Here is a 17,310-nt window from a genome sequence, read left to right as displayed (position 1 = left end):
TTTGGTCATGCCTAGGCTAATGATTTTACAATTTCTAGGAAGGAGGAAATGGAACTTGAATTTGATAGACGCATATATTGTGTATGCTGCAGTTAGTTATATGTGAACGATAAACAGGTCTCACCCTAAACTGAAGGTTCAGTAATAATCAGGTCTTCTGTTATCTTCATAAAGTTCCAGCATTCTTTTTTATAGAGATATACAAGGACTGAGTATTATCAAGATATTAAAGCCCCAAATGACCAGAGTGATAGTAGCAATTCCCCCTCCTCACCCTTACAGAATCCCAAATCAACTTGTGCTTGTATCTGAAAGGACCAGTGGAAAGAGAGTTATGTTGAATGGTACTTCTTGTTGGGCATAAGTAATATTTTATCTCTTTCCCACACCTGCCCAGCATATTGCGGGTATATAGGATATGCCTAATAAATTATTGTGAAGTCAGTTGTGGAAAATTATATGGTTACAAATGCAGGGTCACTATTAAATGTTTCCAGCAGCCATGCCTCTCTTAGTTGCCTCCAAATGTTGATTCAACTGGCCAGAACCTGCCCTTACAACAAACTTATTTGGTGGAGAGCAAAGCTTAAGCCATCAGCATAGTGTATTACCCTGACTCTGGCATTGTCTTATGCCTGGGCATGTGACCTATGTAATCCAGTCAGAAGAAACCTTGGTACTTTTGCTTGCAATCCTGGACAGAAGTGTTTTCTATCATCACCTGGACTGTAAATGTATAGTCTGAATATTTGCAGCCATCTCACAGTCTCTCAGAGAAGTAAGGCAGAGCCAGAGTTAGTGTATAAACCTAAGGCAGAGCCAGAGTTAGTGTATAAACCTATCTTCTAACTACACGAGCCAATCAATCCCTAATTTTAAAAGCTAGTTTGTGTTCATTTTTCTGTTATTTGTACCCTCAAATACCCCAACTTTGCTCTGTTGTATATTGAATATTAGAAATCCCAAGAGTTCCTTTGGAGGTAAAGGACACATAAGGAAATATAGCAATATATGATGCGTTCATTTAAAAAATATTTATTGACAGTCTATGATGTACAAGATTCCATTCTAGCTTTAGGTATGCAATAGCAAATGAAATAGATATTAAGTTAAGAGATACAGATGACTAAACACCCCAATATAATAAAGAGAGCTGAATGCTATGGTAGAGTACTTACAGCTTCTGGGTACAAAATGAGAGCATATTAGCTTGTTTAGGGGATTAAAGGAAGGTTCCCTAGCAGGAGGGAAATTTCTTCTAAAATCTAAAAAATTAGCCTAAAATTGTGCATATGTGAACATGTGTGTGTACATGCTTACACAGAAACGTAATTCCCAGCAGAAGAAACAGCATGTGAGAAAGCTTAGAAAGAGATGTTGTGGGACCTGAAAGAAATTCAGTCAGTCTAAAGCACAGTTGTTGGTGAGCTGGAGAGGATCATAGAGTCAAATGAAGCAGGCAAAGTAGAAAGGTCTGGACCATGCAGGGTAAGGTAGGCCACGGTAAGGAGTTCAGACTTTGTCCTGGCTAGAAGAGGAAGGTATTGGAGGGGATGCGGCAGAGGAATGATATGCTCTAATTTACCGTCTTGGTCCAAAACAAAGAAAATTGGAAAGTAATGACCTAAGAAGTAACAGATTCAAGTCTAGTAAGGAAGTTATAAAATGCAGACGTTGGGGAAAAAGATGAACAGAAACGAATTATCTTGCTATTAAGCAGGTTTCAACAGAGAAAGTGAGAGTGAACATAGGAAACAACAGGGAAAATGTTTGGAAAGAGACATGTCACAACAGAGGGCTAGAAGGGCAGGGAAGAAACCTATGTGAGGGAGCCAGTGAGTCCTGAGTGGTTATCACCAGAGTGACCTTGCTTCTAAGGAAGAACAAATCAGTTTGTCAAAAGCAAGCCAGTTGTCAGCATGAACCAATTACAGATTTACATCAAGATGAATGCATTTGCTTTAGAGCATATTATTGCACTTAAAAAATAACTTTTGGTCACCTAGCTCATTCTCTCTATTGGATAGATCGTTCTTTATCAGCAAACACTTTGTACAACTTACACACTATCTAGAAGGCAGCTGGAAAAGTTGACTTTAGTTTTATCGCCTTGAAATAGCTGTGATATTTGAGTGCAGTTTTTCTTTTTGTATTCTTTCTATGGCCAGTAGGTATAGTAGAGGGAGTAGAGTCCTTGAATTTATACAGTCCTATAATTTGTACAGAATTGACTCTTAACTATTCCCACTTAACTAGTTGTGGGACATTGAGGAAGTTATTTAATTTCCTTAGGCCTCAGTTTTCTCATATCTTAAAAAGAAACTAAGATGATATGCCTGTTTCAGTTAGCTGTTGCTGTATAACATACCACCTCCCAAACTTAGAGGGTTAAAATAATAAGAATTATTTAGCTCACCATTGTGTCCATGCTCAGCAGTTAGTGACATAGCTTCCTCATGTATCTAAGGTCAGCTGAGGTGTAGGATGGGATTGGAGTGTGGAAGCTGGGTTGCTGATCTTGCCTGGCTAGTCTCACATGTCTGGGCTTCAGCTACAACAGCTCTCCTCTCCGGCCCATCTTTTACCCATCATCCTGCAAGATCACCTGGGCTTGTTCTCATGGTGGCTGGGTGGATGTGTGCAAGTCTTCTTAAAAGTCCAGACACAGATTGGCACAACATCAATTCTGCTTCATTTGTTGGTCAAAGCAAGTCATCAGATCATTTATTGGTCAAAGCAAGTCACCCCAGATTCAAGAGGGTGGAGAAATAAATTCTTTTACTTATAGAACTGTGGAGGTATATTGCAAGGGGAATGGAGATAGGAAGAGGAAGACTAGTGATGATTTGTGGAAATTCCCACAAACCCCATGCATTGGTGGGAGGGCTTGATGAGAGTATTCCTTTAAGTGCTTAGTACAGTGCCTGGCACACTGAAGATGCTCAGTATTTGTTAATTCCTCCCTTCCTATGAATACCAACAGCAAGGTCACACATGATGTCGATGATCCACTGCACAGTACTATAGGAGGTGGTTATAGAAACAGAACAGATAAACTTTCCAATACATGCCTCAGCATTACTTATGCCTCTACCAATAGGGAGCTCTTTTTAAAAAAGATGTTCCAGCGAGCAAAATTATAGGCCTTGCTTTGAGAAAAAATAGGCAACATGGTCTCTCTCTTGCTCTTCTTTTTTATCCCTTCAAGAATACCCGCAGGATGATAGAACTTCACCTTCTCCTCCCTAGAGGAACAATGTGTTATTTTTGTCTGCCTTTGATCAACAGTGATTCACTTTAAAGGCAGCACTGCTGGAAAGATGCAGAAAGCAGAGTTGTAATCAGAAAAAATGACCATGTAAAAAATGGCATTATCTGATTTTCTTCCTTGTTTCTTGGGAGTTTTTCCAATCAAATTCTTCTTAAATCCTTTTCTCATTGAGAATCAACCAGGCAGGGGAGGTTGGGCTGGGAACGGATTCTTTGGCAGTTCTCAGAACTCTCACTGAGTTCTGCCAGGAGATAACTGGGGAATGTATTCCTGTGAAATTTTCCAAGGAGACATTGGACTTAAAGATGCCAAGCAGATGAAGTAAGGTTTTCACTTGAAAAGTAGGCAAAAATGATGGATTGAATTTTACCATCCTGGTAACTTTCAAAATGTATCAAAGTCTTGAAAATTATGTATTGCCTTTGGCCCAACTAATCTAATTTTAGGAGTTTATTCTAAGGAAACAAGTGGAAAAGTTGTGAGTTTTTTAAAATAAAATTTTAAGTTTGGAATGGTTTTAGATTTACAGTGAAGTTGCAAAGATAGTTCAGAAAAGTATCTGTATTATCTGTAAATCTGTTTTAGTTTGTTAATACTGCCAGAAATGTAATATACAAGAAATAGGTTGGCCTTTTTTTTTTTCTTTCGCATGGGCAGGCACCAAGAAATGCAAGAAATGAACCCAGGTCTCCAGCATGGCAGGAGAGAACTCTGCCTACTGAGCCACCATGGCCCACTGGAAATGGATTGGCTGTTTACAAAGGGAATTTATTAAGTTACAAGTTTATAGTACTAAGGTCCTAAAAATGTCCAAACTAAGGCATCCAGAGAAAGATGTCTTGACTCAGGAAAAGGGTGATGACATTTGAGGTTTCTCTGTGAGCTGGGAACTCATGTGGTGATGTCTGCTAGCTTTCTCTCTCCTGGTTTCTTATTCAAAATGGCTTCCCCTGGGAGTTGTTTACTTTCTGCACCTCCAAACATCTCTGTGTGTTCTCTGAAGCTTTTTAAGAACTGGTTCCCTCTTAAGGAATCCAGTAAGTGATGCACCTTAAATGGAAACAACTTAATAAAAAAGATCCCATCCTACAACATTGAATCAGGGTTAAGGAACATGGCTTTTCCAGGGTACACAAGAGTGTCAAACCAGCACATTCCACCCTCTGGACCCCAAGAAAAAAACATTGTCTCTCCATATATAAAATACATTAATTCCATTACAATATCACAAAAGTCTTAAACCATTTCAATCACAATACAAATATAATATAAAGTCAGGAACACTACAAAATCTCATCAAAGTCAGTTACAGGCATGGTTTGTCCTAAAGCAAAATTATTCTCTGGCTCTGAACCTGTAAAACTCAGAACAAGTTATCTGCTGCCAACATAAAAAGGAGTAACAGTCATAGGATAAACAATCCCATTGCCAAAGGGGAGATTAGAAAGAAAACAGGGGTCACTGGACCCCAACAGTTCTGAAAACCTGCAGGGCAAACTCCATTAGATTTCAAAGTCTGAGAGTCATTTATCCTCAGGGCTTTTGAAAGCAGCAGTCCTACCCTTTCAAGGGTTTATGCAGCAGCCCTATTCTTTGCAAATGCTGGGGTGAGGGTTGCGACCTTGGGGGACATTGGGGAAACCACCTTTTTTTCAGCTCTACCCTCTCCAAGAATCTGGGCAGCATCCAGGCTCTCTGCCATCACTGGGGCATATGCTCAGCCCCCTCAGAAAAATGGGGCAGTGACAAGCCTCTCCTCAATTCCTAAGGAATATGCTGCACCCTTTTTGAGGCCTGGAGCACTAAAATTTCCTGAGCATCAAGGCAGAAGGCCCATCCTCTGCCTTTGGGACAAATTCACCCTCTCCATGTGCCTGTGTGGATCCACTCCTGGTCCAAGGTTTCTTGGTTTCAGCCAAGAAGAAAGGCTTCCATGGTTCTGCCTTGGAATTATTTTTCTTTCAATTTGACCCTTTTCTGTCCCTTTTACTACAGACTGGCAGTGTTCCCATTTATACAGATCCCACAACATCCATTTTGGTTTTCTGTGTAGTTGGCAGGAATCATACCCATCAGACAATAGGACTTTCCACAAATCCTTTCTGGATAACTCCCTCTCCAATCATGGCTTTTTCTGAAATGGCTGACTGGTTTCATGTTTGGTTAAATTCTCACATGGGGCACTATTCTCTGGGGTGTCCTTTTCTAGAGGCCCAGAATTTTTCAGACCTTCAATTTCTGGTTTCTTTGTACCTAAGAGTTCAGCTGTCAGCTTATCTCTTTTCTGCTGCATTTTACTGTAAACTACATAGAGAGACCAGGCTGCATTTTCCACATTTAGTTTGGAAATCTCTTCTGCTAAATATGCAAATTCATTACTCTTAAATTCTGCTTTCCACCCAATACCAGCACGTAATTTTGCCAAATTCTTTGCCATTTTAAAACAAAGACCACCTTCCAGTTTGAGATAACACATGCTTCATTTCTAAGGCCTTATCAGATGTATCTTTAGAGCCCACATTTCTACCAACTGTCTTTTCAAAGCATTCTAGGCTTTCTCTATCAAGCGCCTCACAATTCATCCAGAATCTCCCCCTTAGCCATTGAAAAAGCCATTCTGACATGTTTGGTATTTGCAAACTGCAGCACCCCACTTCTCTGGTACCATATATTCCTCAGCCAGTTCCCCAATATTTACATCTTATATTATCATGAAACATTTGTCAAAACTAAGAAACCAGGGCTTCCAGCCCTCAGTTCTGACTGAGCCCCCAGCTGACAGCTAGCACCAATTTACCACCTATGTGGATGAGTCATCTTAGAACTTGATCCTCCAGCCACCAAGTTGGCAAGGTGAGCCACCCCAGTTGATGCCATGTGAATAGAGATGAGCCTCCTCTTCCAAGTCCTGAACAAACTGCAGATTCTTGAGCTAAATAAATTGTTGTTTTAAGCCAACAATTTTAACTTAGGGGTGGTTTACTGTGCTATAAGAGATTATCAGAGCAGGAGTCTTAGTTTCAGACCTGTAATTTGTCTGAGATCCACCCCAGATTATAAACTCTATAATATAAACTTTTATAATTATATAAAATTATATAAAAATATATAATTAAATAAAGTTTATATTACAAACTCTGCTCTAGCGAGCAGGGTCAATGCTTGAGTCATATCTGAGCAACTGTCCTCTCAAAGTGTAACACTCTCCTTATTTTTTATTTTTGTATTTATTGCATTTAAAAAATTTCTAGCATTTTCCACTAAAGAAATTGAGGCAGCTTGTAATATGCATCGAATTGAATTTATTGCAAGAAATCAAATTTGCTGCTGGTGACATGGCCAATACTCTGTTAGACCCTGAGAATAGAACCCAACCCATTATTGTCTAAGTTGCCAGGCCATGTCACCCTTGCCATTAGCTACCTGTGCTGGCAATGGCAGGACAGCCATTATTGGGATGCCACTGGCTGCTTTTTTAAAATAACGAAGAATCAGAAAAAGATATGCCCATGGGTAAAAGAAAGGAAAGGAAGTCTCTTGACTTAGTTTACAGAAGCCAGGAGCATTTCCACCACTGGGAGCTTTCTCCTTCACCTCTCCAACAGCTTCTGGACTCCATGCACTTATCATTCCTAACATGGAGGAAGAGTTAAATGATATATGTCATCTATAATATCCAGTGAACAGAAACAAGCAGTCCTGGGGGGAGACTTTGGCTGCAGGAAAGGGTGGAAATGTTACATTAGCTATGAAACTCACAAAGGTAGGTTCAATAACTGGGGTGTAGGCTGTTTTATATTTGTAAATTTTCCAGATAATTAAGTTAATTTTCTTTTTAAAATAATTTAACCATTTTTGGAGAAAGTAATAAAATACATTTCTTGCTTTCTTAATAGATAAATCTGAATACCCTTGAACTTCTCTGTAATGATGCACATCACTATAAACATCAGTTATTTTTCCCTTATGGTGCTGATCTGTGTTTTTTACAGTACTGATTCTCCTTTTTGCAGAATGAGATTTTTAAGTTCTGCAATGATATTGCTTTCCTCTCATTTTTTTAGCTCTCTATTCTCCCGTTATATGACCTTCCTATTTTCTTATAGTTATCTCAGGAATAAATATCATAAAGCTTTTTAGGTAACTTTTCTCTTTTGAGTTTCCAAAAAAGGAATTGCCTCATTTCAATTTGAATTTAAAGTTATTTCTCTAACCTCAGAATTTTGGAAATATGAAAATATGTGGAAATTATTTTCCAAGTTGTTCTCTGCTCATATTCCAGACCCCAATAAGGATGTCATGAGGCCAATTTATGAGAAAGTAAAGAGTAATTCCCTTCAAATACTCTGACTCTAGAAATAAGAAAAGCTGTGAGATTCTCCAGTGTTGCCTGAGAAAAACTGGGTTTTATGATGCCTTAGAGCATTTATTTCAAAGCTTATGAAAATAAATGTCACCAGTCTTTTCTGTGGTAAAAAAGAGTTAAGTTTGTGAGGAAAAAAAGTGGTACAGAAGTTGGAAAGAAAGCCTTGAAATAGCAAATATGTACCAAATCTGATGACACCTCTCACTAGTGGAGTTTCATTATGAAGTACTGGCAGGAGCCAAGCAGACTGGGTTTCATATTCATCTCTACAGACTAGCTGTGTAGATATTGGCCTCAGTTTGTTATCTGCAAAGAAAGGTGGATAAGAATACTTCTCTTATTGGGTTATCATGAGAGTTAAATTTGATGTTTATTAAATTATCCAGCCATGTTTCTAGAGTATAGTACAGGCTCAAATTCTATTTTCCCTTCTCTTCATATCCACCACCTCTTATCCAGGAAAACATAGCAGGGCTCTTTAGCCAAACTACGAAGTAGGGACTATTTATTTGGGAGCCTATAATGGGGCTGTTAATGCCCCAGTTCTGCTTTTGGCCCATTTGACATATTAAAATAAATTATTTATAATATCTTTGTGTATATATACATTGTCTGTTTCTTTTAGACAATGTCTTTGTCCTCAACTCTATCCAAAATAAGAGAAGTGAAACAGGAATGTGTTTATCTAAAGCACTAATAGAAAATTGCCCAGGTAGCTTTCTGAAGGTAAATCAGGAATAATATTTGGCTATAAGTAATAAAAAGCTGAAAATAGTAGATTAAATCAACTACTTATTATTTTTCTCATAAAAAAATTGTGATACTGTGATTGCAATCATGATATCAAAGACGCAGGGACCTCTGAGCTTTCTGCTTAGCCTGCCTTGGAAATGGTTGTTTCTTATAGTCTCATGATGGTGGGCCTGCCTTCACCTTCAGGTAGAAAGAAGGGAGGGCATATGGGGATAAGGGTACCTGTCAACTGATTCAGCATCCCCTTCTCTTTTAAGACTCTTTCCTATAGCTTCTACTGACACTTCAGTGGCTATACCAGAGATGTACAACATAGTACTCTGTGATGATGGGGATATTCTGTCTCTGCACTGCACTTTCCAAGATGGCAGCTACTCATCACATGTGACTATTCAGCACTTAAAATATGGCTAGTATATATGACTTAGGAAGTTAATTTTTAATTTTAATACATTTACTTGTGTCTCTGGTTGCTGTTGGAACCAAAAGCAGAACTGGGGCATTAACAGCCCCATTATAGGCTCCCAAATAAATAGTCCCTACTTTGTAGTTTGGCTAAAGAGCCCTGCTGTGTTTTCCTGAATAAGAGGTGGTGGATATGAAGAGAAGATCATCTTCATATGACTACCCTGTCTTCAAGGAATGCCTGGAAATGTAAGTTTTGGACTGAGAACATTGCTACCACCAGTAAAATTTGGCTTCTTTTAGTGAGGAAAAATAAACACAGTATGAGTATAGGCTGAGCAAATAGCAGCCTCTGCAACAATAGGGATAGTTGCATGCCAGCATTCCTTAATCTCAAAGAAATGGAATCCTCATGGGTTTATTGCTGGCATGATGAATAGTGTGGTCGGGCAGACAGTATTCAGCTAAAAAATAGATTCTCAGAACTGGAATTAAAATTCAAATATTTTCTTTTAACAAATGAGGAAACTTAGTCTCATAGAAGTGGCCAAGAGAAACCTAAATAACAGATAAATGGAATAATCTTTTTGAGATAATGGAGAACTGATTTAGTGGCTTTTAAAACATCACCCATGGTAACTGTAAGGTCTCAGAAAAATAATGCTCTCTACCTCTGATTTCAAAAATACAATGAAGAAAATGTTAGAGGGATTTTGTTGCCACCTATTGGTAGACAAAAGTATAAGGAATCCTTTCATAAGCATAGCTTATTCATGGGTGTTTGGGGCACTGTGGTTCATAGAGGGCTCCCCAATGGAAGAATGAAGGACAGTGGAAAACGTGATCCCTGAAATAGCCTGGAACATTTGCATTAGTTCTTTCTTGATTCTTAGAACCTTAGAAGGGCCTTCTTAGAGTGTTCTCTCTGCTTTCCAGTAACACAACCCATCTTAGGCATATACAGAAGCAGCAAAGGAAGAACGTATCAGTCAATTCTCAAAATCACTTGAAATAGGAAAAGAAAATAACACATTGTTTTGAGTTATAATAACCCTGGGGTGAGATTCAAGGCTCTCATTTGATCCACAACCTCAAAAATAGATCCTGTTGTTCACAGCAGTCCTCTTGACTAGCCGAGTATGTAACCATCCTACAGCACAAAAGAAATAAAAAAAACCCAGAAAATAGAAATTCAATTTCAAAACAAAATGCTCACCCTGACTCATTCAGGGAAGGATTCAAGGTTTTTAATGCAGGGTATTGACACTCTGCCTGTTTTTTCCCCTTCATCATCTGGTACCCTCAAAAAAAATAAAATGGTATCAACTGCATTGGTAGGAATCCACTTTTCTTCCGTTTTGTTCCCTGGCTCCATTCCAGCATTTCTCTTGTCACACTGATCAGTGAGATTCTTTTCATATTGGCATAGGACACTGAGCGGATGCTTCCCCTTATGTTATCAAACAGAGACCCAGCGATCAAATCTATCCAGAGCTGAAGCCTCCTCTGCAGCTTGGGAATGCCAGTAGCACCGTGGCTCTGTGGCTTGGCTTTAGATAATTTTGACTATGGCTGTAGAACCCAGCAGCTCAGAAACTATGAAAAGGAGAGTTGGAAGAAGGTGAGTGATACAGATAAGGGGTTTGTTATGTCACGATTGTTGAGGGGACTCTGGCTGCGGGGGTAACATGCTGGGGGACAGAGATTGTGGCTGTAAGTTTATTAGCTGGTTATAAATCTTCATTTGTAGAGATAAGCTGTTGATTTCATATAAGAAGTGGGAGTAAATTCTGCCTTATGTGCCCTGCCAAGAGCCTCTTTGAATTTACCTTCAGTGTCATGCCTTGAGGAAAAAAATCAAGTTTCTGGCATGAAGCTGCACATGTGTTCTGCACACTGGCTTGCAGGCGACTGTTTGTTTCTAATTAGGGAGCTGAAGCCTGCTGGCAGAGGGACTCATATTTGTCACAAGTTGTGGCGTTGTGTTTATTTTCTGTATCTATGCCTTTAATACAGGGGGCCGAAGATGACTGTACTGAGTTTTTCCCTGTTGGCTTTGATTATATTATGTCTGCTCTAAGGTTCAAGGGTTCATCCATTCTTAGAAGCCTCCTTCAGAGCCTTCTTCAATTAATAGTCCCTGTTAATAGTCCCTGTTCATTCTGTTCTTCCATTAACTAATTGTGTTCCTTGCTCTCCTCATTCAGAAGACCCAGACCCTGATATTTTTCTTTAATAAATCAGATGGGCAGGTTGTTGTGAAAATTAAATGACATTGGCAGTAGAGTGCCTAACAGATTGCCCAAAAATAGTATATGCTCAAGACATCTTAATTCCTTTCCTCTCACCTATAAACTAAGGTTTGTGGTAAATACTCTGTAAGGTGCTTTTAAAACTTACTTTAACAAATGTTTATTGACTACCTAATAATAAACCTGTCAGACGCTGTGGTAGGCATTGGAGTTACAATCATGAACAGGAAGTCAAACCGACATATCGCCTGACTTCATGGAGCTTCCTTTTTTAGAGGAGCACAATCAATTTTTTTCCCCCTCATCTTTACGAGGTCAACCAATTCAAGCTTCAAGGTGTATCTCAGTTAAGTGTAGGGAATCTTTTCTGACTTAAAAAAAAAATTAGTGAACATAAGCTAGTTTTGCCTGCCCAGCATCCATCCTTTATTTCCTGGTAAGAGAGCCCTTAATTTCCTTTAGGCAACCATTCCAGTGTCTCACTCTCAATCTGGACCAGCCCTTCACTACCCTCAGCTCTAAGAGTGTTAAAGAGCACACTGAATGCTCAAAGACACTGTGGAAGGCCTGGTGTAATCCTCTATCTCCGGTCACCAGGATTGGCTTGTGATAGCCACATGATTCAAGACTTTCCAATCTAAGTGAATCCAAGGATTTATGTGGGGACTTTAATGTACAATCTCCCTGTGATCCTTACTAGGGTCCGTGTTTAATGTTATAATATTTCAGGAGGACCTGAGAGATGACCTGGGTGAAGAACAATGTTCATTTATTTTTCTTTCTGAAGGCTGTTCCTTTGCTGCTCAAAGAGATTCCTGATTGTCCCACAGGGCCATTAATGGGACTCTTGCTCTTCTCCTATCACAGTCTTATTTCTCCTCTGGATTTTTAAACTGGGTCTCGGTGATTGGTAAAAATCTCTTGGCTGATAGTCTCTCCACCTGAAGAGGTGTCCATCGCCTTGAATCCCTGTTCATAGGAGATTGTAACATACTCCTTGTCATTTCAATGTCAGAAAGAGCCTTTCATGCACTTTCTTATGGATTCTAAAGTCCACTTTGTGAGTCTGAAAATACTGGTATACTAAAATAGTTTAGTTGTTCAGTTTATCTGCTATTGCAGAAACAATTAGGGATGATGTACAAGGTGAGCCTCCGTTCATTTGGTCTGAATTTGACTTTAATTTGACTTGGAATAGGAAAACCATCCGTTCTTTTTAAATTGCTTCATAACATGTGGCAGTATTACCCTTTACATAAAATAGCATGTCTATACTTAGTTTTAAACACAGGCACTCCTGAGGCATTTCTTTATTTTATACTTATTTGGGAGATGGAACTATTCAGGAACACACTATGGGCTAAAGAAAAGCCTCTTAGTCCATTCCTTTATTTATGCATTTACTTGTTCAAAAGTAATTATTGGGACGCCTGTCGGACACTGTTGTGTCGGACACTGTTGTGTCGGACACTGTTCTAGTGTTTGAGGATACAGAAATAAGCAATGCCTTCACCATTTTTAGTGACAGTTGAGCATTCATCCAAGAAGTTTGCATGTGAGCAAAACAAAAAAAACAAACAAAAAACCCCCACAAAAAACCCTAATCGTATAACGCCCCCTCCCTCTCGATATTCCGCTTTACCCCAGAGCAGAGATGGGGTCCAAGAACCTGTAGAACAGAATCGAGTGTCCCCAGGTGCCTGGTGTGAACGACGTAGGGAAACAAAAAGCCGGCACTGTGAACGCGGCAGGACCCTGGAGAGCGCCACCCGCCAAGTCCAGGGCGGGGCTGTGGCCTTGAGTTCCCGGGGCAATCTCTTATCCGCAGGAACCCCCCAGGGGGCGCTCGCGCGGAGGTTTCTGAACTAGTATTTTGCCGGTTTGCTGGGCGCATGGGTTTCGTCAGAAGGTGGAAATCTCTCTCTGAGAAGCTGCCATCTCCCCGCCACCCGCTCTCACCCCCTTCTCTTCCTTCCTTCCACCTTTTCTTGCTTTCGCACCCCTCCGCTCCCCCCCCCCCCCCCCGCACCTTACTCCCGACTCTCTGAGTTAACGGACGGCTGGTCAGCTACCCCCCAACATTTTCACCCTCTCCCCAGCCCCCATTACCAAGAATGGAGTCAGGATTTCTGGAGAGACCAAACTCCTCTCTCAGCATCTTTTCCATCCGCTATTGCTAAACTGGCCTCAGTACGATTGGGGAGGGAATTCCGACCCCCTTCATAGCACACTACAACTACAATCTCTAACCACTTCCACTTCAAAGCCGGATTTTGCATTCTGGGGTCGGGACAGATCTCGTCCCGGGCAGAATTATCTTTCTACTCTTCGAGACTGGCACACCCAGGTGAGTAAACGGCACTCTGCATTCCTGTGTTCTTGGGGCGCTAGGATTGCAAAGTCTGTTTGGGCCGCTGTGTAGCAAGACCAACTTTTTAGATGCACTGGTTTTTCGCTCACATTTGCTTGTTTACGTTTTTGTTGTCATTTTAAGAAACAACCACAAGCATCATCTTTAATCCAGAGGAACTTTTATCCTATTCCTCTCGCTTTCTTGACATCCACCCAGCTCGCCCAGGAGGGGCGGGGTGCGTGGGGAAGAAGACCGCGGGGGCGTCCGCGGTCCTTGGGCAGAGGGGCCTTTCAGGAAAGTCCTGAAGGCGGGGGAGGGGTGACTGTTTGGGAAATTGGGGAGTGGGTGGAGCAGACTCCTGGATGAAGTTGCTGCTTGGCCTCTGAAGGTGAAAACGCTGTGGGAAACTGTATTGTTTGACCCAGCTGCTGCGGATCCGCCTCTCAAGCCCCCACCCCACCCTCTTTACCGTGAGGTCCCAAAGATATTTCATTGCGTCCGGGCCTTCCGGACTTAAAACTAGTCCCGTGATTTGCAAGTCCCTCGAGGCAGTCAGGTCCCTTAGCCCTCCCTCTGTTAGATGAAGTAGCCCGGGGAAAAGGAGGCGGGACTGGAGGGACCTTTGAAGCGCAGGCCCCCACTGAGTGCCGAGGTCCGCAACCGCGTGGTAGCGCAGACACCGGAGGATTTTTAGAGCGTAATCGAGGGGAGACGATTGGAGATTGTCCATGTCAAATCAAGTGAGTGTTGGTGACCATCGGGTGGGGAACAGGTGGAACCCTGAGAAAACCCTTAGGACGACGCACTCCTCCTCCCTCTTGAAGGGAAGCCTCTTCCACCCCGCGCCTGGCAGGAGTGGATGGGCTTTAAGTCTCCGGTTCCTGTCCTGCCCCTCTAGATCAAACCTTCCCCCTCCGTCGGAGGCCTTGCAGGACTGGTTTTTAGTCCCAGAACTTGCCAGACCCCAAGAAAAAAAACACAGACTGCAGAGACGACCCCTGGGGCACTAGCTTCTGGGGTGGGGGATTCGAGAGATGGTGGGAGGAGTGGTGAACTGAGTAGAGTGGAGTGGGAGGAGAGAGTGCTGTGGGAATTTAGCAGGAGAAATATCTGAGAGAATCCCCCTCCTGCCGGCTCCCTCCTCCCCACTCCCGCGCCAAATGACCCATTGGTGCCACTGGGTTTCAGTGCCTTTTGTGGAGAGGTGCCTGGGCGCATTTATACCTTGTGTTCAAAACGATGCAAAAACAACTCTTCATCCTCTTGCTGCTTTGTCAGGAATTTTGAAAACATTCCTCTGGTTTGTTCTTGGCTCGCTTGATTTTCAGTTTCCTGAATAGCCTTGTTGAGCCGTCCAAGGTGCTTGAAAGTTTTCTTCTTAAATTGAAGAAGAAAAAAAAACCCCTGCTCTCAGAAAAACTACCTTAACTTTAAGGAAGTATTCTTTTCTTCCCACTCTGTCCCTTGCAATCCCCATTCTCAAATGTTTTTGTGTTTTGTGTTTTGCCTTTTGTCAAAATAAACTAAGAAAACTTTTTTATAGGATAGATGATTTTGAATCCATAAAAATGCTTTGTAGTTGGCAAACACTGGTTAAACTGTGTAGCACATCCCCCCAAAAGCCAGAGGCAAGCAACAATTTTACTCATTTTGTTTGATGCCTTTCAAATTTAGGAATGTCCCATTTCTTTTTGTCACCCAGCACAAATACAGAGCTCAGCATGGCTGTGACTGTGATTAGATAACTTTTGATGTTTTCATTTCCTTTACTGAGCTGCTGCTTCTAGGTTGAACTCATTTTGTTTGCTTGCCCATTTTTTAAAGAGAGACTGACAGTCACTCTGGCGGATCAAGGCTCTGTGCTCAGAGTAGGTCAAAGGATCTCACAGGTAGGGAGGTGGCTAAAAATAGAGTTGGGAAATACAGATAGGACATCTGTGTTAAATTCTGCATACTAATAAAGGTCCAATTCTCTTCATATATCTCAAGATTCCAACCTGTGATTCCCCCTGAGCACTGCATAAAAGGAGGTATCAGTCCATAGCAGGCGAGGATGTAGAATCCTGGGCAGTGTTGCATGGTTGGCCAGAAAAGCATGATTGTAATGTAATCAAAGTTAATTCATTTATTACCATGTGAAAATTCCCACAACCATCAAACCGAAAGCTTTCCTGTGAGTGGTAAGCTTCATTTTTAATCTCCTAGACACACTCCCAGCTTATTTTATTGGGAGCAGGCACAGATGGGGTCCAGTAAGTTTCCCAGCATGAGACAACCACTTTACTAGATATTCTCAATATTTCTTTAAGAATCACCACTCTGAGGTTTGTGAATTGTTTCTTAGTTATCAAGAAATCAAAAGACTTCTTGTTTATCTCAAAGTCTCTGGTAGCAACATGGTATTTTTCTTGAATCATTAGATTGTCTTAAATGAGACCCTGCCTCTAGAGGTTTTAATTAAAGGTGTCTTGTTCTAAATATTTCTTGATCAGCATATTGATTTCTTATTTAAAAAAAATTACCTCATTTGAGTTATCTGAGTAGGAAGCAAAGATGTTATCTGTTTCCAGAGGTTTTATATTGTATGTAATAAAAGAGAAGAAAGCTTTCTTCTTGATCACCAGATGATTTGAGTCTACCATCATGAATAAAAAACTAAGATTATACTGGCCATAAGGAATAATCACAGAAAAAATAATGGAAATGGGGTAATGCTGGATTCTTTATTCTCGTACGCATTCAAGACTTTTGGAATCCAACTGAATATGTATGTAAGGTGTTTACCACAGCTTCCTCTGTCTTCACCTTTTGAGTTCCCTGAAATATAGCACCCTATACTATTATGGCCACCTTTACTCACATAAACAAAGGTTTTTCCATTTGGAGTAAACATGTTGGAGATGAGCAGCCAGTGTTGTATAGGTAATCAATGCTCCATACTTTCAACGTGTTCTGAATCTAATACAAATAAGGAGAAGAGTACTCTGGTGATACCAACCAGGCTGCTTGGGAAAAGTCTCCACACGAATTGGGAAAGTCACTTCATGAGTTTTTTGATTTTTTGTTTTTAGTTAGAGATGTGGCAAGTTCTGTGTTTTGTGTATTTTGAACAGGAAGAGTGCTAAATTTGTCCTCTATATTTGATCTTTCCATTTTCATCTTTTAATATTTTAAAACAAACAAAAATCCTTTTGGATTCATGCAGTAACCCCAAATCATATTTCCTTGGCAACGGTAGCCAGTGCACTGAAGTTACAAAATACCAAGGCAAAAAATTTTGAATGCATACAAAATAAAGTGTCACATGGTTCAAAATCATCCTATAGTGCATTAGAAATGACCTTCTAGCATATAATAATAGAGTTGCATTTGACTTTGCTTTTCTCCTGATTGAATATAGATGATAAAGAACAGATTATAGGATTAATTCTTTTTAGGATGTTCTAAAAATCCTAAAATGTTTTTTTCCCTTTGAAGAGAGCATGTTAGAAAAACAAATTGGGCTAGTGTTACAAATCCTTTCTTTGGGAAAGATGTTTATGTAGATGTTGTGGTATGTCTAAAGTCAAGCTCAATAAATGGGTCAGGAAAGATGGGCTATCTTTTCTATGCTATTTGAATAGATATATCATAAGGCCTCAATTAGCATTCAATTTGACGAGTGAATATCTGCTAAAACTTGTGATCACATAATAAACACATAGTAGTACTGCATATACTTTCAGCCTTTTCTGCACTAGAAATCTCATTTATGTGGGAGCTTTATGTTTGCTGTACAAACTACTAAAGGTATATGTTTTCCCTACATTGCCAAATCCGGGAAGTCCTTTTATTTGACTGCTATATTCTTTAGAAAGCCTCCTGAAAACTACCAGCTTTTAGCTGAGTAAATATTGAAGGCCTGAAGGCA

General features: G+C 40.5%; 1 protein-coding gene across 16 annotated transcripts in view; it reads left to right on the top strand.

Annotated features, from left to right (window-relative positions):
* Positions 1-17,310, top strand: part of CPNE4 (copine 4) — a 694,898-nt gene that overhangs the window by 176,005 nt on the left and 501,583 nt on the right. Inside the window, exon 1 of one of the 16 annotated variants that reach the window (XM_077130126.1) lies at positions 13,101-13,394. The exons of 14 other annotated variants lie outside the window; for them this stretch is intronic. The gene's annotated coding sequence lies outside the window, so the exon portion shown is untranslated. Of the gene's footprint in view, positions 1-13,100; positions 13,395-14,024; positions 14,141-17,310 lie in introns of those variants that run through there. One more of the 16 variants, XM_077130127.1, reaches the window with a different exon arrangement.

Source organism: Tamandua tetradactyla, chromosome 15 (genome assembly GCF_023851605.1).
Source record: "Tamandua tetradactyla isolate mTamTet1 chromosome 15, mTamTet1.pri, whole genome shotgun sequence".
Lineage (NCBI taxonomy): Eukaryota > Metazoa > Chordata > Mammalia > Pilosa > Myrmecophagidae > Tamandua > Tamandua tetradactyla.
This window is presented reverse-complemented; position numbering and strand designations above follow the sequence as displayed.